Raw genomic sequence first — 16,712 nt, 5'->3', positions numbered from 1 at the left:
GCATCATCTCCACAATCCCAAGCCTCCTTTGCACATCTGGGAAAATGCTTGTGCATAGCTGTAGACTCTCAGAGGAGGAAAAGTCTTCAGAGACCCCCTTGCCTGATGATTTCTACTCTTCTGGGCTCCTCTTGATCTGAAGCACAGGGTGTGGAAGTTAGTAGAGAAAGGATCTCATGAGTACCTTCCTGCTAAAGGGCAAATTCAATCATCTTGGATGTCAGTGTTTGATTGGATTGATTTTGTTGATACATAGATTTAAAACAATTTTTAAAAATCCCAGGATACACATCACTGGTTGCCATGGCCTACACCTTACTACCTGGTCTCCATTGAGAGAAAAAGAGAGAAGAGGGAGGAAGAGAGAAAGAGAGAGAGAGAGAGAGAGAGAGAGAGAGAGAGAGAGAGAGTTAGTCTTGGTGGAGACTGACACTGGAGGATTGCATGTTCAAAGCCAGCCCCAGCAATTTAGCTAGACCCTAAGCAATTTAGGAGACATTTTCTGGAAAAAAAATGCTGAGGATGTGGCTCAGTGGTTAAGCAGTTTGGGCTCAATCCCTATGCATTACAGTTCTCAAGAGGAACAGAATCAACAGGAAGTATGGTTATAATAAGGGAACTTATTAGGTTGACTTACCCAGCAGAAGCTGGATCGTCTACAATGGCAGTCTGTAGGCTGGAGAACTGGAAAAACAAAGTATCTGCACAGTACAAGAGGCTGAATCCTCAGAACAAAAGAGATCAGGGTGCTCCCCTAGTAGTAGACCAAAGGCTTCTGGAGAATCACTGGCAGAGTCCACTTTGGAATAACGAAGAGGCAAGAGTCTGACACTCAATTACAGCAGCAATCAGCAACTGTTCAAGAGGAATCAGCTTGCATCTGTTGCTGCTTTCCTGGTTCTTCCAACTTTCATTCTATCCAAAACATCATCTTATTGGATGGTGCTGACCATGCTTAAGGAGGGTCTCCGTTTCTGTTGGCTATCCCACATGCCAATCCTGTCTAGACACATCCTCATTGACACCCCATAAGCCTCTTAATCCTCCGCATCTCTTAATCTAATCAATTTGATAATCAAAATAACCATTACACCCTGGTACACTAAATAAATAAATAAATAAAGTAATTAATTAATTAATATCCCAAACAAATAAACACAAACAAACACACACAAAATGAGAGAGAGGATAAGAAGAAGTTAGAGATGCATACTACAAGGGAAGGGATTTTCTGGAGGTCAAGGGTTGGGTTACCGTGAGCACAGCCAAAATAGTAACCAAGGAAATTCATGTAGCAAACTACACATAAAGGGGATTAGACTTGAGGAGCAATTTAGAATATTGTTCCCTTACGAAAATATCTAGGCTGGGTGTGGTTGTGCTTGCCTATTACTCTCGGACTCAGGAGGCTGATAGGATGATCTTAAGTTCAAAGCCAGCCTCAAGCAAATTAAGGAGGCCCTAAACAACTTAGTGAGACCATGTCTCAAAATATAATATAAGAAGGCCTGTGGATGTATTTTGGTGGGTAAGCAAATCTCCAGAACTCCCTACCACCACCCAAAAAATGACTAATAAATGCTTCAAAACGATTGTAGGTTTCCATCCCTTGATTCTCAGGACGATTCTGCTTGAGTCTGAGAGGTTGACCATCTGTGCAATACATTCCTGCTCCATGCTTGTGAATACACTGGTCTCTAAGAGAGAGAGGCACACAGAGAGAGTTGAATGGGGTATTCCGATGTGGTGGGTTCAGGTATAATTGTTGAATTATAAATTGTAATTGTAATTGTTGATTCCAAATTTTATTTAGTTTTTATTTTTATGTTTTTAATGAATAGCTACATTAAAGCACTTTTTAAAATTGTGGTGAATACCTCTGATAGGGAGGGACCAATGCCAAGGGTCCTGAGTTTCACAAGTTTAAGTTCCATTCCTACAACTTTATAGATGTGACAGTCAGCAGGTGATTTAAAATCTATAGTCGTCATGTTTTCATCTGTGGACTGAAAACAAAACCTTTCATAGGTAGTATCATGATACAATTCATCCATCAGTGACAAGTAGACAGCTCAAAACAGAAAATCAGTTGTTAAATTATGATTATTGTATTATCATAATTGATGAAATCATAAATACAATCTAAATGACTAATACATTATAAAGGTTTCTAATGTGTGTTTCTGCTGTGAACTTATTGCTTTTCCTCATGTCATGTGCTTGGAGCAGTTACATTCCAGTGGATCTTTCCTTCAGTTCATCAGACATTCTAGTTACAAAAATGGAGTGCATGGGCTGGGGATATGGCTCAAGCGGTAGCGCGTTTGCCTGGCATGCATGCGGCCCGGGTTCGATCCTCAGCACCACATACCAACAAAGATGTTGTGTCCGCCAAGAACTAAAAAATAAATATTAAAAATTCTCTCTCTCTCTCTCTCCTCTCTCTCCTCTCTCACTCTCTCTTAAAAAAATGGGAGCGCATGAAAGCAGAGCTGTCCTTGGCCATACATTAATCTTCAATGGAACCAAGTCAGTTTAATTCAGATATTTAGGGAGCATGAGTGGTAACCTGCCATGAGTGAAATTCTGTGATGTATGCAGCATATAGAGACTTGAAGAGCTGCTTCCTACTTTGAAGAGCTTATGTTTATGAGAGAAAATTAAGTGAAAGTCAATAGACAATGCAGGACACAGCCAACTCTCATACCCCATGGTGGCTGGTTAAATGCAAAGTAACCTAATGTTCATGATGACTCTATCAGAACCAGCCTTTATATGAGCTGTGGTGGGGGAAGAGACAACGGTAGGAATAATCATGAGAAATAAGGGAATAAAGAGGGAAGAGAGTCATCACAAAAATTGAAAGGGATAGAGGAGAAAGTAAAAATAAAAAGGAAAGAAAAGGAGGGAGAGAGGGATGAAGGAAGGAAGGAAGGAAGGAAGGAAGGAAGGAAGGAAGGAAGGAAGGAAGGGAAGGAGGAAGCAAACTGTGGACATCAGAAGAGGCAGATGATTGTAAGCTGTGGCCCAGACAGCCAATAGTGGCAGGTTGTAGAGTTCAGTGGAGAGAATGGACTCTCCACACCTGGGTCATGGAACAAAACTTCTCAAAGATAAGCTTTTAAGGATGAGACAGGCATAGGTTCAAAAACTGTATGTATGTAGAAATATCACATTGTAGTTCATAAATATGTTTATTTGTTGTGTGTCAATTGACAACATTAAAAAAGAGAGAGAGAGAATTGAGGGCATTGGCAATACTGCTGACTTCATCCAGTGAACTCATCCAGTGCTGGGGCCCAGGTGTGTACTTGGCTCAGTCTCCATAGAACTGGGGGCTCTGGACATGCCTGATACCAAGGAAGCTTTTCCAAGATTGATGGATGGAGCTCCAAAGCTTCAGGTTTTTGATCTGGCTAAGCAATGTCACTGGTCTGGGAAAAGGGCAAAAGATTCACTCAGATACAGACAGTGCATACGTAAACTGTGTTCATGGTACAGGATGACAGAAAACAAAACCCAAATACTCATCTGAAGAATTGATGCTTATTTGATTTGAAAATTGCCTGAAACCTGATAGGATCAATGTGAAGTTTTTATCTTCCTGGAAGGCATGGCCTGATCAGCTTGTGTTTCCATGAATGCATGGGAGAGGGAAGGTGTTTGGAGGGAGGGATCCAGTTCCTGACCATTTCCACCGAGTACAGGAAGCCTGTGTGTGTCAGGCATGCCTAGACAAGGACACCAATCATTGTCATTCTCTTGTCACTTCAGAGAACATTGCCTGGTTGAGATGAAACTCAGGTTAGACTATGATAAAGGTCAGATGACGGTAAAATTACAAAAGTAGTTCATGCTGGGGCTGAAAAGCTAGGTGCTCAAGCATACAAGTCAGGTGGGAAAATTAATGAATGCATAATTTCATTGTGTACTGAGTGTCCCAGATAGTGCTTCAATTTTTTTTTAAATTTTGTTACCAGTAGATTACCTTAATCAAAAGAAGGGGACTCACTATATGTGATTTTCAGAACCAAGGGCAAGCAAACTGAGTGAATGTAACATTTTCAAAGAGCCCCCCCACCCCAAATCCCTATTCTGTTTTTTATAATTATTATAATTTGTATTATTACCCATACCCAATTATATTCTCTTCTACTTGTTGGAATTCTTCCATTAAGAAACTCTTTTATTATAAAATGTATATTGTAGTATTTTATCAGTTTTATACAATATTTACTTTTGTGTGGATATATTCTATTTAACTAAAAAAGACTCACATATTTTTTATTACTTTTTATTCATTTGTATGTTTCTATGATCTTTTACACACATTTCACCTGCCTCTTCCAAATCCAGCATATTATCCTCTGATGAGTGAGTTTGCCTCACTCCACTGTACATCCACCCATGGACAGTCAGATCACCATCATCAAATATAGTAGTCACAGAATTCGGAGAAAATCTGTCTAGGACAGATACCCAAGAATACAACTATACCATGGAAAATGTAAAAACTTATAACCCAAAGGTTACTGAGCATTGCCACATATTCTTTAGGATAGCTGCTACATTTATATTCTATCACAGCTCCCCCACATACTTGGAATAACACCATATTCTAATACTTTTCTGTGGGTAGCTTGCTTCTGAAGAGTGTAGCTCTTGCAGTAATTTCCATTCAGGGTGTTCTGATTTCTCACACTTTCTCTTTTAGACAGTGATTTTACTCTTTGTGCATATTTTACCTTGGAAGTTTGTGGGTTTTCCTTTTTTTAAGTGCTCTTCAATCCAAAATGCTCACATAAATATCCTTTGTTCTCTTCTATATGTGTTTATTTCATTAACATGGATGCAGGAGACAAGCCAGGATTTTTCCAATCCTTTCTGGGAACAGGAGTAAAGTTGGGCTCCTGAGTCTACCCTATGGGTATGGACTGACAGTGGTGGTGCTTCATGGGTGGGGAGAGACCTTGAAACTGAAGACCAAAAAGCTGCTATACAGCTAAACCCAGAAAGGAAGTTTTCCAAGTAAAAGGCTTTAATCTGAACCAGACCCTACTTCCACCCTAATCCCACTTCCACTGTTGCTCAGAATTTGAGGCTGACTTTAGGACCAAAAATTGCACTTGCCTCTTTAGATACCTCGCACATGAGCTAAAGTTCTGGACTAGTTTCTCAACACACCAGAGAGAGAAGAGACCTTCTGTAGGTAGGATGCATAGGTCAGAATCAGCGATCTGTCATTCTTCAGTCTAAAGTGGTAGAGGCTGCGGAACCGGTGTTATGCTTGAATTTGGGACCCCCAAAAGATCACCAGAGACCAAGATCGATTTAAGCAGCAAAGAGGTGTTTATTGTGAACTAGCTCAGTCCTCCGTGTGCACACACAGCCACTGATGACGCTGAGAGGCCCTGAGGCCAGGGTTTGCATCAGTTTTATGCATTCTTTGGGGAAGGCAAGGACCCCCTCATACATCATAGCATCTCTTAGCAAATCATCACACACCGCAGGAAAATCAACCAACAACTCTAAAATATGATTAGCACATACGTTGGTGGGAACAAGTTGGGTAGGGGTGATTGGTTACTACAAGAGGGGGATTTGTTTGAACTGATTGGTTTAAGCCAAGAGGGGTGTACATGCTGAACTACATGGTTTCCCAACACGTTATCAACCACCATAAACTACTGGGAGGGTCATCTGACATCCCAGGTATTTCCCTGTCTCATGCTGATTGGTGGCTGCTAGTGAGTTGCTATGGGTCCCCACATAGCCTGATTGAGTCTCTGATACCTGGTGCAGCAAATCTCTCCTGGTATTTGTACATAAACAACTCAGCAGGGTGGGTATGTGCCTAGGAGTGCTCTGTGGGTCTTTCCAAGGACAAAGGTCACGCCCCCTTCCTTGGACAGGCTTTGCTCTGAGGTAGAGGCTGGTTTATCACTGGTAGATGCCAGAAACGCCACTCAGAAGGTGCAGGCACCAAGTTCCAATGTGTTCCTAGGCCAGGTTCACAGGGCTGCCATATGCTACTTGTCTTCGAGGCTCAGAGCTGTTAAGCATGTGAGACTTCTGATCCTGCTTGTCACCACGCACAAACAGAATCCAGGACACTGGTCAGACAGGGCTGCCGATTCACAGACTCCTTGAGTGACTTCTCCCAGTCCTGCACTGCATGGCCACTCAGAGGGCCACTTGCCCTCCAAGAGCTCCTTTGGCTCCCAGCCTGCACTGGCTTCCCGCTCCCTTCACATGGCTGCTTGCTGGGGCTCCTGCTGGTCAAGAAAGGAGCTTTCCCAGTTTGGTCCTCTGGAGGACCCTCACTGGCGCTCTCCAACCTACTCATCCACAGCGATATTCCTTTCGCGTCCACAACGAAATTCTCAAACGCACATATCTGTATAGCAAAACAAACATCATACATTTTGGAACATTCTCTTGGGAACATGAAAAAATCAAATCAATATTTAAAGCAATGATTTGAAGTTGATTTTTTGGATTCTTTTCATGAGATGAATTAAACTGTCATGAGGCCCTTTCTGGAAGCTAAAGGCAGAGACGGGGAAGGCGCAGGCACAAGCGCAGGTGCAGGCCTGGGCCCTCTTCTCCCGCCCCTCTGCCTACTCCCACTCCTGTGCGCCTGCACCTGCGTGCACATCCGTGATGCTGGGTGGACAGTAGCGCTCAGAAGGAAGGATTTGGTGGCGCCCGTGCTGTATGGCAGGGTTGCATCAATACCTATGTGGCCCTAGCTCTGCTTTCACCTTCATCAGTCCTTTCCTCCATAAGAGAAAAATCATATCTGTTGGCTGTGTTGGTTTAAAGGCAATGTTAAAATTTAAATCATATAAAACATTTTCTTTGAACTTGGAGTTTTTGTTTTTTCCGCCTTTATTTTTACCCCTCCCCTCTTTGTGGCTTTTGAAAGAAATTATATTTATTTGCATGTGGCTTCAAAAGTACTGTGAGGCCCCAGCTAGACTCTGGTGGATGAGTCGGTTCTGGTTGGTCACCTATTCACTCCAGGCTGAAGCAAGGTGAATTCTAAAGCCTCTCACATGGGCTTTCCTCCATGCAGCTTCGACACAGTTTCTGCCATGAGGGCGATGAGGCAAGGATTCCATAACTACCAAGAATTTAAGTTTGTACCCTTTTTTTTTTTTTTGCTTTAAACCCTGAACTGTTGGCTCTTGATTTAAGCTCTTACCCTGAGTCCCTAGGACTCTCTAGTGCAGGCCTGCATCTTGAGCCTCACTCAGCAGAAGGAGGAACACATGTGGCAGGAGTTCACATTTGGTGGACCCTTTTATTGGGCAGGTCACAGAAAAAGGCAGGAAGCAAAGTGAAAAAGAAACTTGTCACATACCGTCTGAACAAACACAGAGTGTAACTGGAACATCCTATCTCCAGCTGAGGGTCTCTGGGGGAAATGGTGAGAATCCCAGAGGCCAAAGGTGGGTGACTGAGGCAGGCGGGCTTGTGGTCTAGTCCCTAAAGTGCCTGCATATCTGTCCTGAGAGAGCTGGAGGGTGAACTAGTGCTTCTGGGAACTAGTGCTTCTCACATTCTGAGAAGCTATTGAGGAACTATATATTTTCAAAACATTCATGCATATAAAACAAGTGGAACTATGAGATACATACCATTGTTTCACTACCTTTCCATCACTTAATAAGTTGTAACAATATCGTGAGATTTTGTTCACCAATTTCATATTTCCTGATTTGGATTCATAATATTATATTTCTAATGCCTTTTTGCCCAATTTAAATGTTTGGATTGTGATCATCTTCAGCTTGTAGGTGTGTGTGTGTGTGTGTGTGTGTGTGTGTGTGTGTGAGAGAGAGAGAGAGAGAGAGAGAGAAAGAGAGAGAGAGAGAGAGAGAGAGAATGCACCAGAGAAACAGAAAGATGTACACTGACCAAAAAGTTAACATTTGGGTTTGAAGTATAGATGTATTCTAAATTTAGGTTGCTTCCTTACATTTCCCTTTAAAATACTACACCCACTGCCATCCTACTTATGTTGTCAAAGTGTAGTTTGCCCTACTATGTGAGGATAGCTCATTAAAACAAGCTAGAGTATATTCTAAAACTTTTCTTTGTTTGTAATTTTTAAATAGATTTATGCATATTGTTCAGTCTTTTTCAAACTGTAAAGTTCTGTCTGAGGAAAGACCTACTTATTTATAGACAAAGTAAAACAAGTACAGTTTTTCCTCAATGTTTGTAAATATAGCCTCTGTCACGTGAGTTGTTCGTTGGTAAGTTTTCTTCCCTTCCCTTTGCCAAGTATTCTAAATTGTAAAGAAAGTTTGCACCTAACTTACCACTATGTTCGCTGCTACGTAGCCTTTCTTTAGATTGATGAAACCTAGATCATTTGGTGACCTTCAGATTACATCAGAATGTGGAATACACCTCCTAAGTCTTCGCTTCTGTGCATCAGTTAAAACAAAGCATGTATATTGCTGTGAGATCTGACTTGCAGAAAAGTAATCAGTGTGGCTAAAGAAATATAGGAACTATTCCCAGGAGGTTCATGTTGGTTGGAGTGTTCTGAGGAGGGAAAACTGTGAAGCAGACAGATGCCCTGGATGAAGATCATCCCCATCACACCTTCTTCCTGCCCATTGCTCATTACACCTCATTTCCCTCCTTTTACAACCCCATTCATGCACCTGAGTTCCCTGTGGTGGTCTTTCTGGGAATGATGTCTGCACCCCAACTTCTCAGGGTGCAAACCCTTGAGTAAACCTGATTGTTTCTGAACTCTTGATTTCCGGACCTGGATGTGGTAACACATTCAGCTTTTAACAATTTGAGTTCACTGGGGACCTGGATCTGCATCCTTCTCATGCCATACACTCACTTCTGAAGGGCCCTTCCAGTCCCTTGTCCTGAAATACCAAGCAGGAGAGTAAATCTTTCCCCCACATGAATCTATTCCCCCAACTCAAGCTCTGAATCTCCAAAAATTGATTCCTTTTTCTGTACTGAACACTTGCACTGGATGCACTCAGACATTTCAATACTAAGCCTACCCTCCATGTGTATTCCCTGTGTTGAATAATGACACCCAGAATCGTTAACAGTAACTCAGAAATCTAGGATGAATGTTCCCTCCCTTGCTGTCTCATTCTTTTTTTTTATTGGCATCCTTTTTCCTGTTCTTCATTTGAACTTCCCTACCTCCTTCACCATAATCCTAACTCTAATTCTATCCAGAGACTGAACACTTCATGCCATGTTACTTATCACAAGTTTAAAAAATGAGATATTACAAATTTCAAATCCAAGGCATGGAGAGAGAGAGAGAGAGAGAGAGAGAGAGAGAGAGAGAGAGAGAGAGAGATTGATTTTCAATGAGTTCACTGCTTAGCGACAGATTAACAGATACATCCCACATTCTCGAATATATTTTGAAATTTTCACTTATAATTAGGAGTTTTCTTAATGAAGAGGATTATGAAAGAAGGTCAGGATATGCCACCCTCAATGTATGCCACTTTAGCATAAGGATTATTTTGAACTAAAGGCAGTTTACTAGAGCTACCACATCTAGCTTATGTGTGAACTTTCTGGACTATGAACATTGACCAATCCAGAAGCAACAAGTGAACTCTCCCACTAGTCCTCAAAGTTCCCAATTTTCCATTGTAATGCCTCTCTTATCTATAGCCAATGTAAGCTAAATTTAAAATGATTTATGCTTTCCTTCCTTACATTTTTATGATAAGAATACTTTTGGCTCTTAGGACTGGTAGACATATTTCCAGCCACACTCTAGCCTTGCTGCTGGTAGTTGTGGAACTTATCTTGGGACCTGCCCCTTTTCTGGCTAGCATCTGGCATGGCCCAATATGGACAGTGATTTCAGGGAATCCTCAGTTTAAAGGGGTTTTGTTTAATATCACCCCCTATGTACGCATTCCCTTTTCTAGGGAGAATGATGTCTGCATTCACTGTCCTCAGTACATGTTCCTAGGCAAGTGCACTAAGACTCACACCAAAGTTTAGTGAAAGAAGAAATTCTCACTAGGTTCTTAGTGGTTCACATTAATGCCATAACATTCACGAACTCAAGATGCCTTGTGTAATCTGAACTCAACTAGGCCCTGGTTCATGCTGTCCCCACACACTGCTGCTTTCCTTTCACAGGAGAGAAACACAGTTTTAACCCAGAGCTGGGTGAGCTCCTGGAATCAGTAGCTGAATACAGCCCTAGATTATTAGAAACAACTTACCCAAATCAGGAAAAATTCTTCCATAAGTATATTGGAAGTGCTACTCAGGGAGCTCCTCTTCACCCTGCTAAACTAGAGAATCAGGGTACTTAAAATCCATCCATCTCTTCTAGAGAGCATCTCAAAGCAAACTCCTTTGAGCTGCAACAAGGATGCAAAATTGACACTTAATGGCCAGGGGGAAGGGTGAATTTTCAATCCAGGAGACCAATGGAAAAATGCTCTCTTTTTGGCTGGTGAATAAGGTGACACAGTGGAGTTCTCTGTTGAGACAAAAGGCTACAGGAAGAATTGTGCACTGTCTATCTCAGTGTTACTGACCCTGGGAAATGTTCTCTTTTACTTCTGCTCATTGGTTGCCCTGGTCTTTATTTTCACCTGAACTACCTGGCCCAGGGGTTATCACTGTTAAGTCAGTATTGAGCCTCAAATTGACATTTGAAATAAGGAGGTGGAGATCCTTGCTATGGTTTAAGTATATCCCGGAAAGCTTATTCATAGGAATCTGAATTCCCCCATGCAACAGTACTGGAAGGTGGGGCCTTATAAACATGATTAGGCCAGCAGGGCTAGGCTTCAGTGCACTTTACAAAAGGGCTTTCAGTAATGGGCCTTCGCACACATGTTCCTGTGCCTTTCCATCATAGGACAAGGTAGCAAAAAGGCCCTTGTCAGTCACCTGCACCATGTTCTTTGACCTCCTTGACTCCAGAACCCATAAAGAATGTATTTATTTTCTTAATAAATTGCCTGGTTCCTGAGATTCTGTTATAGTGACAGGAACCAAATTAAAATAGTTGTTACAATTAGGAGTTTTCCTAATGAAGGGGATTATGAAAGAAGGTAAGGATATGCCCCCCTCAATATATGCCACTTTGGCATAAGAATTATTTTGAACTAAAGGCATTTGAGTTTCTGAAATCTCTCCTTATACCTAAAAGTAGGGCTTTCCCAAATAACTTGATCATCATTAGTATTCACCCTAGGAAAAATTACATCTGCCTCTGATTAGAGAATTTTCCACCACACTCAAACAGACATTCTCTACAAACTATCTTAATTCCCTATTAAGGTAATTGTAAGTTTTCCAATTTCACCACTTGGAGTAATTAGGTCTTTCTGTGTTGCCTCCATACACACAAAACTTACAATTCATAAATCTGTTATGCCTTTGGTCCTGTTCAGGTGTTTCCAAATTATTTCACAGTCCCAACCACGGCTATTGAACCTACCAAGGTGGAGAAAAAGCTTTTCTTTGTTTTCCTGGAAAGCATGGACATGTGTTGTTACTATCTCTCTAAGACATTACTGCATAGCTTCTAATCCATGTCCACATTTCCCACAAGGTTCACTTGTGCACATTGCTGTGCTTCCAAACTTCCTTTCTGCATTTTTGCTTCAAATGCAAAAGCTTGGTTTGGCTTTTGCAGGGTCCAGTGACGCCAGCTCCTGGAATCCCAATTCACTAGTATCCTAACAGTCAATAAGTCTCGTTATTGTGCTGCTTATCTTGGTTTAGTGAATCTTTCCTTAAGAACATTTTACAGACATTTTACAAGACATCTCTCTCTGTTTACACTTTGTTTCCTCTTTCCATTGCAAATGAAGACAGACACTGTGAAAGGCTCCACATCACGTTTTTCTGTGCCCCAAAATTGGCCCTGGGTGGTTGAAACCATGGCATGGCACCTATACACCTGACATTGCCAGCCTGCCCAGAATGTAGCCAATTTCAGGCTGCAAATTTCTCCTCATGGGGAATATGCCCTTCCCATGATCAGTCTCTGGCCATTCTCACAGACGCACACCACACTGGAAATCTTAAGGGCTGCTGGAGATGCACATGGTAGAGTCTGAAGTCTCTGTGGGGCATCCCTTCCAATAGTGCAGATTTTGGGGGGAAGCATAAAAAAGTCGTGGGACAGAGCAATTTCCTCCTGTGCAGTGGCACCTCCATACTTTGTAGAAAATAGTAATTCAGAGGCATCAGTCTTACTTGAAAAGTGAGTGGAAAGGGAAGATTCAAATGCTTGAAACTTTGCCACCATAGCAACATCTCAAGACAGAGAAACCATCAATGACTCATTTAAAACATTGACAGAACCCCAGCTAAGTAACTAGGGAGCCCTAGTTTGAAGGTTTGGGGGCAGAGTTTCCTGTCACAAAGAGATGCGTTTCTGACTCATAAAAGCGCTGAGGTGTCTTTAAAGGAGAGGGGTCGCAGACCAAGACAGAGGGGTGGCATGCAAGGAGGGCCCAGCACTGCTTCTTGCTAAGGGAGCTGTTGGTGTCCAGGAGGCCTTACTTTTCCCTTAGACCAGCCTGATCCCTGCCTGCCTTGGGCACTACTCAACCTGCTCTCATGTGCAGCCCTCTGGGTCAATAGCTGGAGATTTAGGTAACTGAGAACTGGGACTTCGCCAAGAAAAAGAAAGGTTTTGTTATGTGGGAAGCCCGGGTTTGTGGACAGCCAGTGGGAGTGGAAATCTCACTAGCCACATTGACTCACCAACATTGCCACTACCTTCTAGAGCTAGCTTAGATATTTACCTGCTGCACTGTTGATGGAGCCAGAAGCAATGCCTTTGGCCTCAGCAAAGCCATAAGCTGGGTTTGGCTTTTGCAGGATCCAGTGATGCCAGCAACTGGAATCTCAGTTTACTAGAACTGCATCCAAAACGAAAGGAACCTGCTTTTCTCCTTAGCACTGCCTTTAGGTGTGCGGAGAGAAGGAGAGAACGTTTCTCCCCACCCTGGGCGGTCCCTGTCTCTGTCCTAGGCTGGTTGATACAGCCTTTCCAGGTTGTCCTTCCAGGTGTTCCCATTTGCTCTCTGATGCAGCAGCACACTCCTGACAATTTTCCAGTTACAGCACATATTTGCACCAAGCCTGGGTGGCAGTAAGGCTCCTTTCTTTGCATCACCAGATTCTAGGTAATAGCACCATGGTTGGCGCCAAAGTGGAGATTGGCACCAAAGTGGAAGTTTGTCTCTAGCAGCAATGGTAGTTGAGGTCCTTTGGGGAATCTCAGCGCACCTTTCTCTCCCGCCCACTTTCTCTTGGTCTCAGCTCAGCTAGTTGTTCTGTGTGCACGCTTTCTCAGTGGCACCACAGAATACACAGCTCTGATGGGTTCTAACTTGCAGTTTCTGCGGTTGCCCTGAACAGAGTTCCTTAGTGGCAGCCCTGCTGGCAGGCCATGGTGCCTCTGTTCCCAAGCCATTCAGCCACAGCGGCGCCTGCACTTTTTCTTTCCCAGAGCAGTCTTCCCGAGGCCCTCCTTTTCTTCTCTACCAAAGAACTGAGGTTTGTTTCTGTGGAGGTCGTGACTCTGTGTCAGGATCCCTGGCCTCCCTGGGTCCTGTGCCTATTGGCTTAGCAAGCTTCGAATTAGAGGCGCCTGTGGTTTCCAATCCTTGTCCGCCCAAGTACCAGAAGTGTCCTGTTTGGAGGCAAAGCTAGAAGCTGAATAGCATCCTGGGGCCCGCCTTGGGTTTCCTGGTCCTGGAAGTCCCCGTTTGTCCATGGCCAGTTAGGACTTAATACTGAATAATACTGGAGGGCGATTGCTTAGTCCCAGCAAGTCCAGGACTGGCCATTTCTTTCCCTTCTTTTCTTTTCTTTTTTCCTTTTCCTTTTTTTTTTTTTTTAGAAAATGAAAGAAAAATTTTATTATATGCAGTAAAAATAATAGTTTGGTTTGGTGCAGGAGTCACCTATCACACAATAACACTTTATGACACCTGGGATTCTCTGAGACACCCAACTCCACGGGATTGGCCATTTCTTAGCGTTTATTCCAGCCTCTGGTGTTTAAATGGCTCCTGCCATTTAAGTGGAAGCAAGTTCCGGATTCGTGAGAGCAAATTCCATTTCAGCTTTCTGGATGATAATTATGTCGGGTACAAACGTGGGTAGTGGCTAATGCCATTTTTCTGAAAGGCCAGTTCAACAATTGCCACTTTAGCACTATCCGCAGTTTCTTTTTTCTAACAAGTTTGGTTTTGCAATGGAGAGTTCCGCTTTGACTACATTCAGGATTTGTACCTCCTAAGGAAACTCAATATGCCACAAAAGCCATTTCTCGGTTGTGCCAGTTCCATTATCTCGGTATCCAACCACGGCGTGTAGCTGCCTATGATTTTTTTACTCACATAGAACTCAGAAAACACCAGATATTGGGACTTGTGGGCATCGCCAATATCGGTGTCTTTTTAATTTTAGAAAATATTGGTTTAGGCAGAAAGGGTCTCCGTTTACATCCCACGGGGATATCACAATCCAAGATCAAACAGTGCAACAAACCATGGTTTGCAGTTTCCTTGTAAGGCTCTCTCTGTTTTGTTCATTTTGAAGAAATTTTTCTGTTGGTAAATTTTGCTGTGCGTTTTGCAGTGTTTTCGTGTTGGCTTTTAATAATTTTATTACTTGTTTGTACTTACATAAATGTTATGCTTTTCCTAGGGATTCCCTCAATGTCGCCCAGAGCTTTCTGCCTCCTGACTTGTTCCTCCAGGAGCCCTTGTTACTGTTTAGGTGCGGAGTGGAAATCTCACTAGCCGCATTGACTCACCGACATTGCGGCTACCTTCTCAGAGCTGGTGTAGATCTAGATGCTGCACCTCTGATGGAGCCAGAAGCGATGCCTTTGGCTTAGGCAAAGCCATAAACTGGGTTTGGCTTTTGCAGGGTCCAATGACAGCAGCAACTGGAATCCTGGATCACTAGCACCACACCCAAAAGGAAAGGAGCCTGCTTTTCTCCTTAGCACTGCCCTTAGTTGCTGTGGAGAGAACTTTTCTCCGCACCCTGGGTGGTCCCTTTCTCCATCCTAGGCAGGTTGGTGGAGCCTTTCCCTGTCGCCTTTCCAGGCCTTCCCATTTGCTCTGACTGGCAGCATGCCCCCGACAGTTTCCAGTCACAGCACATATTTGCACCAAGCCTGGGTGGCAGTAAGGCTCCTTTCTTTGCGTGGCCAGATTCTAGGTAACAGCACCATGGTTGGAGCCAAAAAGGAGGTTGGCACCAAAGTGGAAGTTTGTCGCTGTCAGAAAGGCTATTGAGGTCCTTTGCGGAATCTCAGCGCACCGTTTTCTCCTGCCCACTTTCTCTTGGTCTCTGCTCAACTAGTTGTTCTGTGCGCGAGTTTTCTTGGTGGCATCGCCGAATACATAACTCTGATGGGTTCTAATGTGCAATTTCTGCGGTTTCCCGGAACAGAGTTCCTTAGTGGCAGCCCTGCTGGCAGGGCCGCAGAGGCTCTGTTCCAGAGCCCTTTGGCTGTAGAGGCGCCTGTGCTTTTTCTTTCCCAGCTCAACTTCCTGGCGCCCTCCTCTCCTTCGCCGCCAAAGAACCGAGTTTTGTTTTTGTGGAGGTGGTGACTCTGTGTCAGGATCCCTGGCCTCCCTGCATCATGCGTTTATTTGCTTTGCAAGCTTCCATTTAGAGGCGCCTGTGATTTCCATTCCTTGTCTGCCCAAGAATGAGAAGTGTCCTGATTGGTGGCGAAGCTAGAAGATAAATTGCGTCCTGGGGTCCCGCCTTGGGTTTCCTGGTCCTTGGAGTCCCTGTTTGTCCACGGACAGTTAGGACTTAACACTGGAGGGCGATTGCTTTGTCCCAGCAAGTCCGAATTGGCCATTTCTTAGCGTTTATTCCAGCCTCCGATGTTTAGTCCTAAGAACTCGGGTTTAGCAGCCGCGCCTGCCATTTAAGTGGAAGCAAGTTCCGGACTCCCGAGAACAAACTCCATTTCAGCTTTGTGGGTGATGGTTATGTGGGGTTCAAACGTGAGTACTGGTGAATGCCATTTTTCTGAAACGCCAGTTCAACAATTGCCACTTTAGCACTATCCGCGTTTCTTTTTCCTAACAAGTTTGGTTTTGCAACCCAGAGCTCCGATTTGACTATATTTGGGGTTTGTACCTCCTAGGGAGGTAGCCACCAAAGCCAAGTGCCAGTTCCCTTATCTCTATATCCGTGGCTTACAGCTGCCTGGATTTTTTTTTTTCTCATAGAACTCAGGGAACACTGGCTACTGGGACTTGTAGGCATCCCCAATATCGATCTCTTTTTAATTTTAGAAAATATTGGTTTAGGCAGAAAAGGTCTCCGTTTACATCCCACAGGGTATCACAATCCAAGATCACACCGTGCTACAAACCATGGTTTGCAGTTTCCTTGTAGGGATCTCTCTGTTTTGTTCATTTTGAAGAAATTTTTCTGTTGGTAAATTTTGCTGTGCGTTTTGCAGTGTTTTCTGTTGGCTTTTAATAATTTTATTACTTGTTTGTACTTACGTAAATGTTATGCTTTTCCTAGGGATTCCCTCAATGTCGCGCCCAGAGCTTTCTGCCTCCTGACTTGTTCCTCCAGGAGCCCTGTTATGGTTTAGGTGCGGTGTGCCCCAAAAGCTCACGTGTGAGTCAAGACAAAGTTTGGAGGAGAAAGAATTGAGCTTAATT

General features: G+C 43.4%; 1 pseudogene; it reads right to left on the bottom strand.

Moving 5' to 3' along the window:
• LOC101977241 (cysteine/serine-rich nuclear protein 1-like) overlaps positions 1 to 14,827 on the bottom strand; it is a 36,149-nt pseudogene extending 21,322 nt beyond the window's left edge.
• Positions 14,828 to 16,712: the final 1,885 nt, after the last annotated feature.

Source organism: Ictidomys tridecemlineatus, unplaced genomic scaffold (genome assembly GCF_052094955.1).
Source record: "Ictidomys tridecemlineatus isolate mIctTri1 unplaced genomic scaffold, mIctTri1.hap1 Scaffold_4395, whole genome shotgun sequence".
Lineage (NCBI taxonomy): Eukaryota > Metazoa > Chordata > Mammalia > Rodentia > Sciuridae > Ictidomys > Ictidomys tridecemlineatus.
This window is presented reverse-complemented; position numbering and strand designations above follow the sequence as displayed.